We start from the raw sequence: 15124 nt of genomic DNA, 5'->3' as shown, positions 1-15124 counted from the left end.
CTTAATATATTACTTTATATACCAATTTTCTAAATGCATAGATCACTAAAGGAAGAAATGGATCCATGAAAGGATTTGGGCTTTTAACCTAAAGATTCATTTCTATATAGTTTACAAAAATAAGCACAAGGCATTATTTCACTGAGGGAGAGTGATCCAGATCATAAATTTCCAATTTCCATTCCTAAGTTAATCATGACATATTAAAAACACAGATCTTAACTTCCCAATTTTCCACTTCTATGTAGTACAAACTGTTTCCCAGATTTTCTTGTTTCAATGTGAAATATTACTTTCATAAAGCTCTGAGGAGTACAATTTCTTTGTAACTCCTTTTCTCTCATCACTGCTGCTGTGTAAAATTTATATATATAGCGTCTCTGACATTCTTTGTGCTTTGTGTAGCTGAGATTCCAATGTAAGGTCTTTACCCTGAAGAACTTAGAATTCAGAATCTAAAGCTTCAGGCACTCTGAACAATAAAGCAAGAAATTATGGTGGTGGGTGGAGGTTTCAAGGTCTCTAAATCTGCTCTAACAAGACTCTCAAATCATCATTGTAGTGGGTCCTTTTTGTACTCAATAGCTGGAATTAAAAACAGGACCTTGGGTAACCCCACTTCCTTTTCCCATGGAACTATAATAACTTCTCAGGCTCTATTTTTCTGAAAACTGATCAGAGTGCCAGGTTGTTTAAACCATAACAACGAGTGTCTACTCCTGTGTACCACAATATGTGTTCTATTAACTAGCATGTAAATTTCTTGTTGGAGGAGTCTATGTGTTTCGTATTTTAAAATTACTTTCACAGTGTTAAACACATACTTATGGAAAGTTTTACTAATTCAGTGTGGAGTAACAAAAACCTCCTATCTGAATATGTTTAAACAACTTCATAAAAAAGGAAATTTATTGACTTAATCGAAAAGTTTTGGGGACCTTACCTGTAGACATGGCTGGATTTGGGCTCAAATGATGCCACCAGTGATTGTCAGGTCCTGGTTTCTCTCCATCCTTCAGTTCTACTTCCCTTGGTTTATCTCTATGGTCACCCAGTTCAGGCCTCTCCCTCTGGGTGGCAGCCTGACTCTGACTAATGTAGGCTTCTGGATGACAAGAAAATGAGAAGGCAAAACAGTTTCTCTCTGTTTTTTTTCCTGTCTCTTCACCTGTCTTCCCAGCAAAAGTCATTGGTTTTAGTTGGATCACTTATGTTGGTCCATCCTGGCGGCTGAAGGATGTAATGTTCTCATCAGCCAGGCCAGGTGCGGGTTTAATATCATCTAAACCAGGGCTCCCCAACCTCCAGGGCCATGGACTGGTACCAGTCCCTGGCCTGGTAGGAACTGGGCTGCACAGCAGGAGGTGAGTGGCAGGTGAACAAGCGAAGCTTCATCTGTATTTACAGCTGCTCCCCATTGCTCACATTACTGCCCGAGCTCTGCCTCTTGTCAGATCAGTGGTGGCAGATTCTTACAGGAGGCTGAGTCCTACTGTGAACTGTGCATGCAAGGGATCTAGGTCTTGTGCTCCTTATGAAAATCTAATGCCTGATGATCTGTCTTTGTCTCCCATCACCCCCAGATAGAACCATGTAGTGGCAGGAAAACAAGTGCAATCTTCCCACTGATTCTGCATTATGGTGAGTTGTATAATTATTTCATTATATATTATAATTTAATAATAATATAAAATAAAGTACACAATAAATGTAATGCACTTAAATCATCTTAAAACCATCCCCACTGCCCTGGTACACCGAAAAATTGTCTTCCATGAAACTGGCTCCTGGTGCCAAAAATGTTGGAGATCACTGATGTAAACTCATCAAATGAGATTGAAGTAAGGAGTATTTCATTGAACAAACTGGGTGTTGTTTCTATGAAAGAGGGAAGGATCCTGACTAGTCTATCACATTAGGTAGTAGGTAATCATTTATCAGTAGATTAATCTGGATCATTTAAATTTGGTCTATCATTTGGATTTATCAAACCCTCAGCAGAATCTGTTGAGAAGACAAAGCATCACATTCATCTTCATTCAGTCAATATGGACTAAGAATGCCTGAGAAAGCAGGTCCGTTCAGAAGCTTTAGTATTAACGCCTAGTTTTCAAGTCTAAACTAACCATAAGAAAGTTACCCATGGACACATGCAGCACTCTTGTTTTCTCTCTCTCTCTCTTTTTTTTTTTCTGAGATGGAGTCTCTCTGTCACCCAGGCTGGAGTGCAATGGTGCCATCTTGGCTCACTGCAACCTCCGCCTCCTGGGTTCAAGTGATTCTTCTGCCTCAACCTCCCGAGTAGGTGGGATTACAGGTGCCCACCACCATGCCCAGCTAATTTTTGTTTTTAGTAGAGATGGGGTTTCATCATGTTGACCAGGCTGGTCTCTAACTCTTGACCTCACATGATTCACCTGCCTCGGCTTCCCATAGTGCTGGGATTACAAGAGTGAGCCACCCCCCATGGCTTGATAAATGTAAATATTATCCCTTGTCAAACTTGGAATTAAAGTTCAGAAAATCCTGTTGCCAGAGATTTTTGAGGTTGGGAAATTAAGATCATATACCACGCCCAGCCTCTTGTTTCTCTTTAATCAATTATCTAGATAAGTGTCACCTCTTTAACCAGTCTTTTGGGGCAGAATCTGGTTTCCCCTGCTTTGTGCAACAGCCTTTGGGACTTGTTCATTGTGGTGTCCAATTATGCCATTGAATGAGGATAGAAAGTAGAGGTCTCTAGATTCCCTGCTTTAAATGGGTAGCAAGCAGCACAGTGCAAGGCTGGTGACAGGACATGACATTTCTTCTAATAAGTTCCACCATTTTTGAATAGTTTGCTGTAGGGTAAATGAGCTCTCCTTTGCTCTTCCTTGAGGCCAATTGCCTTGGAAGGAAAGACATTTATTTCTGACCTTAAGGAGTCATTACCTAGAGCTGACAGGGCTTGTGGGAACAACCTTGCTTCCCTCCTTTGTGTAGCAATCTCTGAGGTTCCAATTCCCCATTCACTGGTTAAATCCCAACTCCGGGTTAACTGCACCTATTAATTTGTAGACAAAAATAACAGTTAAGTAGCAGGAAGGGAACATGCCCTTAAGGGAATACCCAATGCTGTGCTGGAATCTCACCAGGACCACCTGCATCCATTTGAAAACATTTTTTACCAGCACAGGAAGAATTTTCTGCAAACGTCTGTGTTTGTGAAGCTTGTTTACCTCAGCTGGAAATTGCAGCAGATCGCAATTTGAAGACTGTTTACTTTTTTTCCCCTAAATCGTACTCAGTGGTAATTACTGGAATCCAGATTTTGCTGTTGTTGTTTGAAAATGGTGAGAAGGAAACTTGGATTGGATTCAGGCTCCTGAGACCTGGATGAAATAGGATAGGTGTGATTCCAGATGATTTTTGGAAGGTGAGAACTCATCTGGAACAGTTCCATGATTGGAGTCCCTCAGGGTGAAGTCGTTTCCTCTTGCTTTGGGAGGGCTAATCCTACTCCAAGTACAGTGTCTTATTAAGAATGATGACCCTCAGGTGCCACATGATTCAGAATATCAAAGTTTTTTTTATGTTTATGTGGCTCCACTTAGTAAGTTACAATGGTCTATAGATATTTCAGGGAGAATTTGTAATAAAGGTTTGGTATATAAAATTTCTTTTTTTGGCCTTTGTCTTGGTACTGCAACTGAAAAAATATTTCAGTGTCCCAGGTTACCACCTTTCCTGAGAATTGCAGGGAATCCTTTTTTTTTTTTTTTTTTCTGAGATGCTCTGTTGTCCAGGCTGGAGTGCAGTGGCGCAATCTTGGCTCACTTCAAGTTCCGCCTCCCGGGTTCAAGCCATTCTCCTGCCTCAGCCTCCCAAGTAGCTGGGACTACAGGTGCCTGCCACCACGCCTGGCTAATTTTTGTATTTTTATTAGAGACGGAGTTTCAGCTTGTTAGTCAGGATGGTCTCGATCTCCTGACCTGGTGATCCACCTGCCTCGGCCTCCCAAAGTGCTGGGATTACAGATGTGAGCCACCGTGCGTGGCCTCGGGAATCCTTTTTCTGTTGAGACAGAGTTTTGCTACGTCACCCAGGCTGTAGTACAGTGGTGGGATCATGGCTCACTACAGCCTTGAACTTCTGGACTCAAGCAATTGTCCTGCCTCAGCCTCCCAAGTAGCTGGGACTACAGGTGCACATCATCACACCTGGCTATTTTTTTAAATTTTTATTTATTTATTTTTTGTAGAGACAGTATCTGGCTATGTTGCCCAGACTGGCCTTGAATTCCTGGTCTCAAGCAATCCCCCAAGATAGGCCTCCCAAAGAGTCGGGATTATAGGCATGAGCCACCTCACCTGGCCTCAAAATTTTGTAGTACCTGAAAGGAGGGTGCGGGTGGGATGGCTTGTACCTTTGTACCATGATGCCAGAAGTTGCCGTCGGTCTGGAATGAAAGTCACAGAAGGCTAGACTTGGGCTGGACCTTGGAGAGCTTCTTCAGTATTCTTGTACTGTAGACATTAAAAATGGTTTTAAAATGTCGTCTTTGCATGTAGTGCTGACATAGGAGGATGGTATGCGGCCCAGATAAAGTCACCTGGTGTCACCACCTTATAGGTTATAAGAAGCACAAAAGAAGTTTGCCACAATTCAAGGACTAAACTTCAAACTTACAATCTCAGGGCTTCCCTCTTGAGTCGACAGAGAAAAGAGTCATCTTTTTACCCATGTGGATTCATAAGTGTGGTAACAAAAGTCTTGCTCACAAAATATTTTATTTACTCCCATGTGTTTACCATTGCTCTTGCAATAAGGCAGGGCCATGTGACTAGTTTTGCTGGCAGACTCTGAACAGAAGTTTTGTGTTTCTCTTCTGGGTTAAGGGATAGAAGAGTTGGTGTGAAATTTCTATGTGCTTTGTGCATGGGTGTGGCTGGCTGGGCCCACCGTTGCAGACGGTAAAAGAATTTACCAATACAGTTGTAGGTAAAGAAAAGCAGATTTATTAGAGAAAATACAAAGATACGTTGCAAGGGTGCATGGCAGAGAAGGGGCTGCTTGCCAAGAGACAGGGGCTGGAGGGAAGTATTGGAGGGGCTATGTGCAGATAAGTTCGTGCCGTTGGGACTATGTGCAGAAAGAGGTGTTTGGGAACAGGATGTCATGCCAGCGGGTTGTCTGTGATTAGCCTCGGAACAATTATTCTCCCCTACCTGGGGCCCCTTCATTGTCACTGCTTACTTGTTTCATTAGGACTTCACACTGTCTTTTGCTGCTGCCACCCAACATGCTGTGTGTTCCACATGGCACATCTACAACATGGTATATTTTCAGTTCGTGAGTGACTGTGTGGATCACAATCTACTAGCAACCCTTGGTGGGCATGTAGCATGTCCAGACACTTAGATTTGGGGTTACCGCCGCAGTATAACTTAACCTATTTTCTAATACACCAAGTGTATGAATGGCTTTAAAGAAATAGAACGTCAACTTAAAAACATACAATGGTAACATATCTGCTTAAGGGCTAGACACTTGAGTCCTTAGGCCAGTGCAATCTTTTCCTTAAAGCAGACTGTGCATTAGTTTCTTAGGCCTGCTACGATAAATTGCCATAAAAATGTTGGCTTAGATTAACGGAATTTTTTATCTCATAATTGTGGAGGCCAGAACTCCAAACTGTGTTGGCAGGATCACACTCCAAAGGTCCTAAGGGAGATCCTTCTTTGTGTCTTCCAGCTTCTGGTGGCTCTGAAATTTCTTGGTTTATCACAGCATAAATCCAACCTCTGCCTCTATCTTTACATGAACTTTTTTTCTGCGTTTCTCTGTCTCAAATTTCCCGCTCCATTCTATTATAAAGATATCAGTCATTGGAGTTGGGGCCCATCCTAAATCAAGGATGATCTCACCTTGAGATTTGTAATTTATTTATTTTTATTTTTTATTTTTTGAGACCGAGTCTCGCTCTGTCGCCCAGGCTGGAGTGCAGTGGCATGATCTTGGCTCACTGTAACCTCCACCTCCCAGATTCAGGTGATTCTGCTGCCTGAGCCTCCCAAGTTGTTGGGATTACAGACACCCACCAACATGCCTGGATAATTTTTGTATTTTTAGTAGAGATAAGGTTTCACCATGTTGGCTAAGCTGGTCTCAAACTCCTGACCTCAGGTGATCCACCCTCATTGGCTTCCCAAAGTGCTGGGATTATAGGCATAAGCCATCGTGCCTGGCCTTAATTTACTTATATCTACAAAGACCCTATTTCCAAATAAGGTCATGTCCACAGGTACCAGTTGTTAGAACTTGCAAATGTCTCCTTGGGAGACACAGCTCAACCCACTACAGATGACATGGGAAAGAAATCACAATAAAAAGACTGTTTGGCATAGAATCTGAATTAAGGGAGTTAATTACATGAATTATTCTAGTTCCTTAAGATAAATTTGCCTATCTCTTTTCTAATTTCTTTTTATTGGTGTTAAGGTTCTAACTCCAATCTTATCTTCCTTATTTCTAAATTATCTGATAATGTCTCACCAGAAACCCAGGCACCAGTAATGCCAAGAATTTACCTCAATAATAAGGCAGATTTCTTTAACCTTACACCTGCTAGCCATTTTCTACAGTGTAGATTGAATGGGAACATTTTTTCCTATCCTGAAAAGCTTGCAATTCTCAGGAGAATCTTAATAAGGTGTTAATAAGGTATTAATATATGCTAGAAATACTAGAGAACACATTCCTTATTTCTTATTTGCATATTATCTGTTGTTATCTGAGAGTTTTAACTATTTGTAAGATGGCTTTTTGCCTTTTTCTCTCTATTGCTAGGCTAATTTTTTCCTTATTTCCTATAGTCTCTCCTTCTTTCTTTTTCTTTCTTTCTTCTTTCTTTCTTTTTCCCCTTCCTTCCTTCCTTCCTTCCTTCCTTCCTTCCTTCCTTCCTTCCTTCCTTCCTTCCTTCCTTCCTTCCTTCCTTCCTTCCTTGTCAGACTCCTCCTCCATCACCTAGGCTACAGTACAGTGGCTTGATCTCAGCTCACTGCAACCTCCGCCTCCTGGGCTAAAACCATCCTCCTGCCTCAGCCTCCCAAGTAGCTGGGAGTACAGGTATGTGCCATCACACCTGAACAATTTTTGTATTTTTTGTAGAGACAAGGTTTTGCCATGTTTCTCAGGTTGGTTTCAAACTCCTGAGCTCAAATGATCTGCCTGCCTCGGCCCCCCAAAGTGCTGGGATTACAGTCTTGAGCCACCAAGCCTCGCCCCTACAGTCTTTTTGATATGGTTGCCTCTGATGTATAAACATCCCAAACCTATTGTTTTTTCCTACTTTATGCAATGTGAGAGCCAAAGTTAGGAGCAGAAACGTGGACTAGATATGGAACCCTTGTCTTGTATTTTATATTCATTATGAGAGTGCTTGCATTTTCACTCCTGGATATTTGTTTGTAGCATGAAACGACGTGTCCTTTTTCTTAATCTATGAAATTATGATTAATTTCTATATTGGACATATAACTTAGCCAGAATAAGATAAACTTGTAATGGATTCCATCTGGTTTTGCAGCCCAACAGCCTTTCTCAATTTTACTCAGAAGCTGGAGAGCGAGGTGGCTCAGGTAGCTGCCTGGTGTCAGTGGTTATGGCCTGATTATGTTGAAGAAAGTGATCACCACAGCATTCCCAACAGATCCATGTAACAACAGAGGATGAATATAGATATCATGTGAACAAGTATAAGTTTTCTTAAAGATGACCAACGTTTTGACTGAAAGTAGAATAGGGGTGATGGAAAAGGCCTAGAGCTACTTAGAACAGTGGATTAATCATTAGTCTAGAAAGTTGGCATTATTCTCCCCCATGATTGCTGTAGCTGCATTCTCACACAGACCAAATGAATGCTTCTTGGCCCAGCTGACAGGGAAGAATGGCCTGTTTTTTATTTGCTCACTCTGGATTGCCGTTATGCTTATTACACAATTCAAGCTGGGGCTGCTAAATACATCTATGGATCATGCTAATGGACTTCCCACACTCATGACAGAGGTTGCTAATTGATCATTGCATTCTTTCCCACTGAGCCTGGACCAGCCTCAGTCTCTTCTTCCCTCAGAGCTTCACTTGCCAAGCCATGGTCAACGAGTTAGGGTATATTAAAACTCTAGTGGGTAGACTTTTGTAAGACAATTTCTTTATGTGAATAGGTGGGGAGATGGAGGGATGACTCATCCAAATAGGTCTTTACAGAATTCAGTGAAAGCAGGTAAAGGCAGGAGCAATTATCCTTCATGAGCTCTCAGGGAATGCCAGTTACCACTGCCATGAACACATTTCAGCAACTGGCTATGTGACTTGGATCTGAAATTGAGGAGGAAGACCCTAGATGAGAGGTGGGAACTGTGAAAGAGGTTGGAACTTGTTCTTATACTAATTCTTAGGATCAGGATGACAAGAAGGTACCCCAAGGTCACTTTTGAGAGATGGGAAGGGATCCAGGCAATGGTCCTTGCTAGAGGACTTGGGGTAGTAGACTGAGGATGAGGAATTTGGGGGGTCATTTTTAGTTGTGATTTATTGCTATGTTTAGGTTCACAGACCTGTGCTTTGGAAACCGAACTATTTTTACACCATTGCATTTCTGTAATTATTTCCTTTTTCTTTCAGATGTTAATAAAGCACTTTATAAAAATGTCAGGCTGTCTCAGGAAAGAAGTGTTTGTTCATTCTCAGGTCACACTTTTAAAGGGAGAGCAACAGAGGCCTCTTCTGTGGGAGGAGAGCCAAAATGAGAAAACTTCAAAGAAAAAGAAAAAGAAATCCTGTCTTGGATATTGAGAAAGTTTATTTTTGTAATTTCCCCTTGTACCTGCTTTTTGTTTCAGGAATTATCACACCAAACATACATGGGGGAAGATCAGATATTGTGCAATTCAAGTGTTCTTTTTGGGAGAAGAAAGTAACAAAGGCTTGCTTCCTTTCTGGGCGGTGATAGTGGGATGACAATGGCTAACCAACCAAGTCCCTGAGGCCCAGTGGCCTCTTCTTGGGACCTTATCTTTGTCTGCAGGAAACTTCAATGGTGGAAAGTGGTAGGTAGGGTAAACATTCTTCTCCTATCTGGGGAGAGTCTCAGTCTGAAATACTAGATGGAGATAGAAAACACCTGGAAAACATGCTGCCACTCTCATACTCGGTGTCCTGAGCAAATGCTGCTAATTAGTCCTTAGTACTTTCTCACTGACCCTAGACCAAGCTTCATAATTCTCATCATAGCACTTAGCACAGCCACCATCAACCAATGAGATTTGACATTTGGGGGAAATGTAATTCCATTTCTGAAATAGACTGCTTCTCTCTTAGTTTCCAGAAAGACAGCAACCAAGTCTTGCCCTGATTTTTGTCTGTCCTTGTATTAGTCCATTCTCATGCTGCCGATAAAGACATACCTGAGACTGGGTAATTTATAAAGAAAAAGAAGTTTAATGGACTCATGGTTCCACGTGGATGGGGAGGCCTCACAATCATGGTGTAAGGTGAAAGGCACATCTTCCATGGTGGCAGGCAAGAGAGAATGAGAGTCAAGCAAAAGGGGAAACCCCTTATAAAAACATCAGATCTTCTGAGACTTATTCATTACCATGAGAACAGTATGGGGGAAACCACCCCCACGATTCAATTATCTCCCACCAGTCCCCTCCCACAACACGTGGGAATTATGGAAGCAACAATTTAAGATGAGATTTGGGTAGGGACACAGTCAAACCAAATCAGTCATAAAGCAGATCTCAGCATTTGCCCTGACGTGGCACTCAATGAATCGTGAATGGCACTGAACTTGGGGGGAGTGCTGAGTATGACTTTCTTGTTGTTTACTTAAGACAATTGCAACCAGCTCCCAGATGACTGTGAAAATGTCCCCCCGATCCTAAGAATCTAATTTTGGTTGATTCCTAGGAAAAGGGACTTTACTGTTGCCCATTGTGTCTATACTATACTACTCTGAGGTTCATAGTTACAGAGAAACTGTACAGATGGCTCATGCCTATAATCCAAACACTTTGGGAGGCCGAGGTGAGCGGATCACCTGAGGTCAGGAGTTTGAGACCAGCCTGGCCAACATGATGAAACCCCGTCTCTACTAAATATACAAAAATTAACCGGGCATGGTGGTGGGTGCCTATAATCCCAGATGCTTGGAAGGCTGAGGCAGGAGAATTGCTTGAACCCGGGAGGCAGAGGTTGCAGTGAGCCAAGATGGCGCCACTGCATTCCAGCCTGGGTGACACAGCAAGAATCTGTTTCAAAAACAAAACAAAACAAAGAAAAAAAAGACAACAAAAAAAAAAAAAAGAAAAGAAAAGAAATATTATTTGAAACTATTGGTACTTTGTTATTACTAACAGTAACTTCCTACTGCTGAGATAATAGACTTGTCTACTTTTTGTCCCAAGTGCTAAGCTGAGGATGAGTCATATATTATGGTGGTCAGTAAAGATCATTTATGCATTGGATCACTAAGTCTTTGACCAGCTCTTGAACTTATGATACTGGTAGCCAAATATCTTGTTTCCCCTGTGGGCAAAATGAGAGGAAATGAATTCACTGCAATGAGAGGTACTTAAGTTAAACTAAGTCAGAATTCCTTATTAGGGAGAGTGGATGAAAACTGGAAAGGGTTACCGAGTGAAGTTCAGATTTCTATTTTTTGAAACAATTTTTAAGTATATTCTAGCCAGAAGGCCAGAAGAGACTAAACAACCTCTCTAAGTCCCACCAATCCTGGAGACACAGTCTTTCTGGGAAAGAAAGAAACCCTGGAAGGCAATGACTGTCCTGAGCAATTACTTACACCACAGGGCATTGTTATCCCATGACCAATGGCTAAATGGGAACAGAGTAAGGACTCTCAGGGGCAGCTTGATAAATATAAGTAAAATCTTAAAGGTCAGGGAGTTATATGCATTAAATGTGGTCTCCTGGAGATGGGTGAGTGTACTTAGAGCACTGCTAATATTTTATCAAGAATTAAGGGCCCATTAGCATTTCTATTTGCAAGAGTAGGTTTGCCTAGATCCTGGTACACAAATGTGGTTCTCCTTGGCTAATATCCTATGTTTGTGTGTGCGTGCATGCGTGCACGTTTCTTGGTCTTTTATTTTCCTTTCTCATTCTTAGCCTCAATGTATTAGAATCATTTGTCAAAATATAGCCACTGATCTTTTCTTAATTGACTGTGATTCCTTAAGTGAGAAATCTTATTCAAGGTCAAAGATTGACTGGAAGAAGGAGGTGTAATTTTAGCTTATTAATCTCTCTTGTTTGATTTCCTGGTTCCTTGATTGCCTGGATAAGTAAGTAATTTTAAAAAAATCATATAGGGGCCGGGTGCGGTGGCTCACGACTGTAATGCCAGCACTTTGGGAGGCTGAGGCAGGTGGATCACTTGAGATCAGGAGCTTGAGACCAGCCTGGCCAACATGGTGAAACCCAGTCTCTATTACAAATACAAAAAAATTTAGCAGAGTGTGGTGGCTCATGCCTGTAGTCCCAACTACTCGGGAGAATGAGGCAGGGGAATCACTTGAACCCAGGAGGCAGAGGTTGCAGTGAGCTGAGATCATAACACTGCAGCCTGGGTGACAGAGTGAGATTCCGTCTAAAAAAAAAAAAAAAATCATATTTAGGTGAGACTGTCCAGCTGTTCATCAAACCCCGTTCCTCTTCTTTGTTAGCATACAGTTAGACCCTATTTAGTTGAGTGTAGCCATATTACTGAGCGCTAGCCAATAAAATATCAGTAGAAGTGGTATATACTAGTGCTATTCAATCTGTGGTTCCCAGATAGTGGGCTCAGCGTCACCTAGTAGCATGTTGGAAATGCAGATTCTTGAGTCCTGGCCCAGAACTAGAGAATAGAAATTTCTGGGGATTGGGTTGAGGAATCTGCATGCTTCCTTCCCTGGTCATTCTAATATATGTCACAATTTGAGAAGCACTGATATACACTGTTTCCAGACCTCCCTCTTAAAGATTTCCCACATGTGATATTTAAGGTTCTTTCCCCTCTCTTAGTTTGAGGCTGATGGATTTCTACATGGCCACTTGCAGGAAAGTTACTCATCAATTAGGAACACTATTTTATACTGCACAAGAATGAAAAATAAACATCTCTTGTGTAAAGTCACTGAGATTACAGGATTTTTTTTATAGTAGCTTGTGTTGCTCTATTAAAATGGTGAGTGGGAAAATGACTCATTCAGGAAACTTGAGTGAATTACTTTTAAGGAACACTGTTGTGGGTTGCATTTTAAGCCAGTTACTTAGAATTTACTCATCGTACTTTCTTCTTTTCCCCTCTACTGAGGAAAATTAAAACGTTAAAACATATAATCATGATGATAAAATATTTTATTTCTTCTTTTAGTTCTTTTTAATCTTGAATATTTGATTGATCATATCAGCATGCAGGAGTTCACGCAGCACATTGGATGTTGGGGAAGGAGAAATACTGGGCTGATAAGTGTCTGAATCCTGGTTTTGTCACTTTCTAGATGTGTGATGTTGGCCAAAGGGCATAGCCTTCCTTAGTCTTGGATTCCCATTCTTAGAATCTAATGGAGTGAACAAGACAGATAAAGTCCCAGCTCCTACACTACTGTCTTAGGGGAGAAAGAGAGGAAAAAAAAAACCCCACAAATAATCCATTAATGATACATTAATTTTATTGATGAGAGAAAGGTTGCTGAGAGAGGATACTCATGGAAGAGGACTTATATTTCAGGGGAAGTGGTCAAGGATGTCTTCTTTGAAGGGACTTTAAAGGTATGAAGGAACCAGTTGTGATGATGATGATAGGATTGGTTATTGTGGTGATGTGGCAGAACGTAGAAGGGGGTAGAACATACTTTCTCTTCATAGCTTGCTGAGGTACCTCATTTTGTAAGATCTAGATGTTGACGAAGGGATTCACTGTGGAATGCCGCAAGAGAAGCCTAGCTTTCTAGTGTAGCAGTAGGTGACTGAATGTTCCTTGCAAGTGATTTCTAGAAAACAAGGAGTTGTAAGAAGGGAAAACATAGAATGGAAAACTTCCACAAGAAGGGAAGAAAGAAATTGAGAGAAACAAGTCACTTATTTTCAGTGTATTAATAAATGAAGTACCTTTGGGAAACAAATCATAATCCCGTGTAGAATGTCACTGAACCCCTGTTTTCCATGAGGCATTTCCCCTTATCTTATTCCCTTCTTTTTCTCTTTACCAGGTATTAAAACCACCAACTATAATTATGGATTTGTTTATTTCTTCTTTTAGTTTGTCAAATTTTGTTCAACGTATTTTAAAGTCTGTCATTAGGTGCATAAACACTTAGGGTTATTATATATATTTTTAAAAGAATTAATTTTTTATGATTACTAAAAGTCTCTATTTCTGGTATTTTTTTTGTCTTGAATAGTCTTTGTTTTATATTAATAGAGGCACATTAGCTCTCTTGTTCTTTGTGTTTGGATGGTATATTTTTTCTTACACTCTTTTTGCCTATACCTGCCTTTGTATTTGAAGTATGTTTCTTGTCAGCAGCATAAAATTGAATTTCCTTTTGTGTCCAGCTGTACAATTTTTATACTTTACATGGAGTGTTTAAAACACTTACATTTAATACAGTCATTGATACAATTATATTCTATTTATCACATCTATTTTCTGTTTCTCTGTTCTCCTTTCCTGCCATCTTTTGGGTTAAACAGGTGTTTTTAAATTTTTCATTTTGTCTTCCCTATTGACTTTTTGTAATTTTTTTTTGGTGGTTGCTCTTGATTACAACATGCAGCTTTAATTTATCACAAGCTACCTTCAAATGATAGTATCCCATTTAACGAACAATGTAAAAATCTTACAATGTTATAATTCCATTTGTAGCCTCTGAATCTTTTCTATCTTGAATCATATATTTGACTTCTATATATGTAAAAAATCCCACGAAACAAAGTTACGGATTTTGGTTTACACAATTAATACTTTAAAAAAATGGAAGCACACACACACACACACACACACACACACACACACACACACACGGTATTCTGTATTTATACACATATTTATAACACCTTTTCTGATATTCATCATTTCTTCTTGCAAATCCAAGCTTCCATCTGTTATCTTTATCTATAATCCTAAAGAACTTCTTTTGGCATTTCTTTGTTGCAAATCTGATGGATTTTCTGGAACCTCTGGAATATATCTTTAATTGCTTTTGGAAAACTTGCAGTCATTATATTTTCAAATATTTCTTCTGCCATTTCTTTTCCATTTCTTTCTCCTTACATTCTGGGGCTGCAATTACTTGTTATTAGACCATCTGAATGTATCTCACAGATCTCAGGTACTTTTTTCCACTTTTCATTATTTTTATGTCTTTGTATTTCAACTTGAATAATTCTTATTGAATGATTTCAGACTTACTCATTTTTTTTTCTGTTGTGTGTACTTGGCTGTTAAGACCTACAATAAATTATTTATTTCTGATATTGTAGTTTTCATTTCTAGCATCTCTATTTGTTTTTTCTTTATAGCTTTCATTTTTGGGCTGATATGCCCCATCTGCCCATGGATTTATTAATCTTTTATCAGAGTTATTTTATAATCTTTTTTGTTAATTCTGAGATCTGGGGCATCTGTGGCTATGCTTCCAACTACTATTCTTTTGAGTATGGGTCATATTTCCTTACATCATCATAAGTCTTATAGTTTTTGATTGTCTGCTCATCATGTGGGTAAATAATTGTATATATTGAAGTAAATGATAATTCCCTTCAGAAAGGACCACCCCTCCTTCTTTCAGGTCAATAGTGCATGAGACTGAGTTGATTTAATCTTTAGTTGAGCTGGGTCTGGGTTTGTTGCAGTTTTAGTTAGATCCAGTCCATTCTGGTTTCAAATATTTTGAGGATAATATCAGGACTTTCCTTTCCACAGAGCAGGACTCTGGAAATCTTTTTTATGCTTTATAGCTTAGCAACTGCTTTCTGAATTGTGGGGACCTTCTCTTTGTTTTACGACTTGGCTGCCAACTTTTTGGGTCACTGGGATTTCTCTTTGCTTTCCAGCACTGCCCTCTGGCTC

At 40.2% G+C, this 15124-nt stretch overlaps 1 long non-coding RNA gene across 1 annotated transcript in view; it reads left to right on the top strand.

Moving 5' to 3' along the window:
* The first annotated feature begins 506 nt into the window (after window positions 1-506).
* Window positions 507-15124, top strand: part of LOC105487810 (uncharacterized) — a 139917-nt gene continuing 125299 nt past the window's right edge. Inside the window, exons 1-2 of the long non-coding RNA XR_011620643.1 lie at window positions 507-609; window positions 1584-1641. This is a non-coding gene — a long non-coding RNA (uncharacterized lncRNA). The remainder of the gene's footprint in view (window positions 610-1583; window positions 1642-15124) is intronic.

Source organism: Macaca nemestrina, chromosome 3 (assembly GCF_043159975.1).
Source record: "Macaca nemestrina isolate mMacNem1 chromosome 3, mMacNem.hap1, whole genome shotgun sequence".
Taxonomy (NCBI): Eukaryota; Metazoa; Chordata; class Mammalia; order Primates; family Cercopithecidae; genus Macaca; species Macaca nemestrina.
The sequence above is the reverse complement of the archived record's forward strand: the minus strand, read 5'-3'. Positions and strand labels throughout refer to the sequence as shown.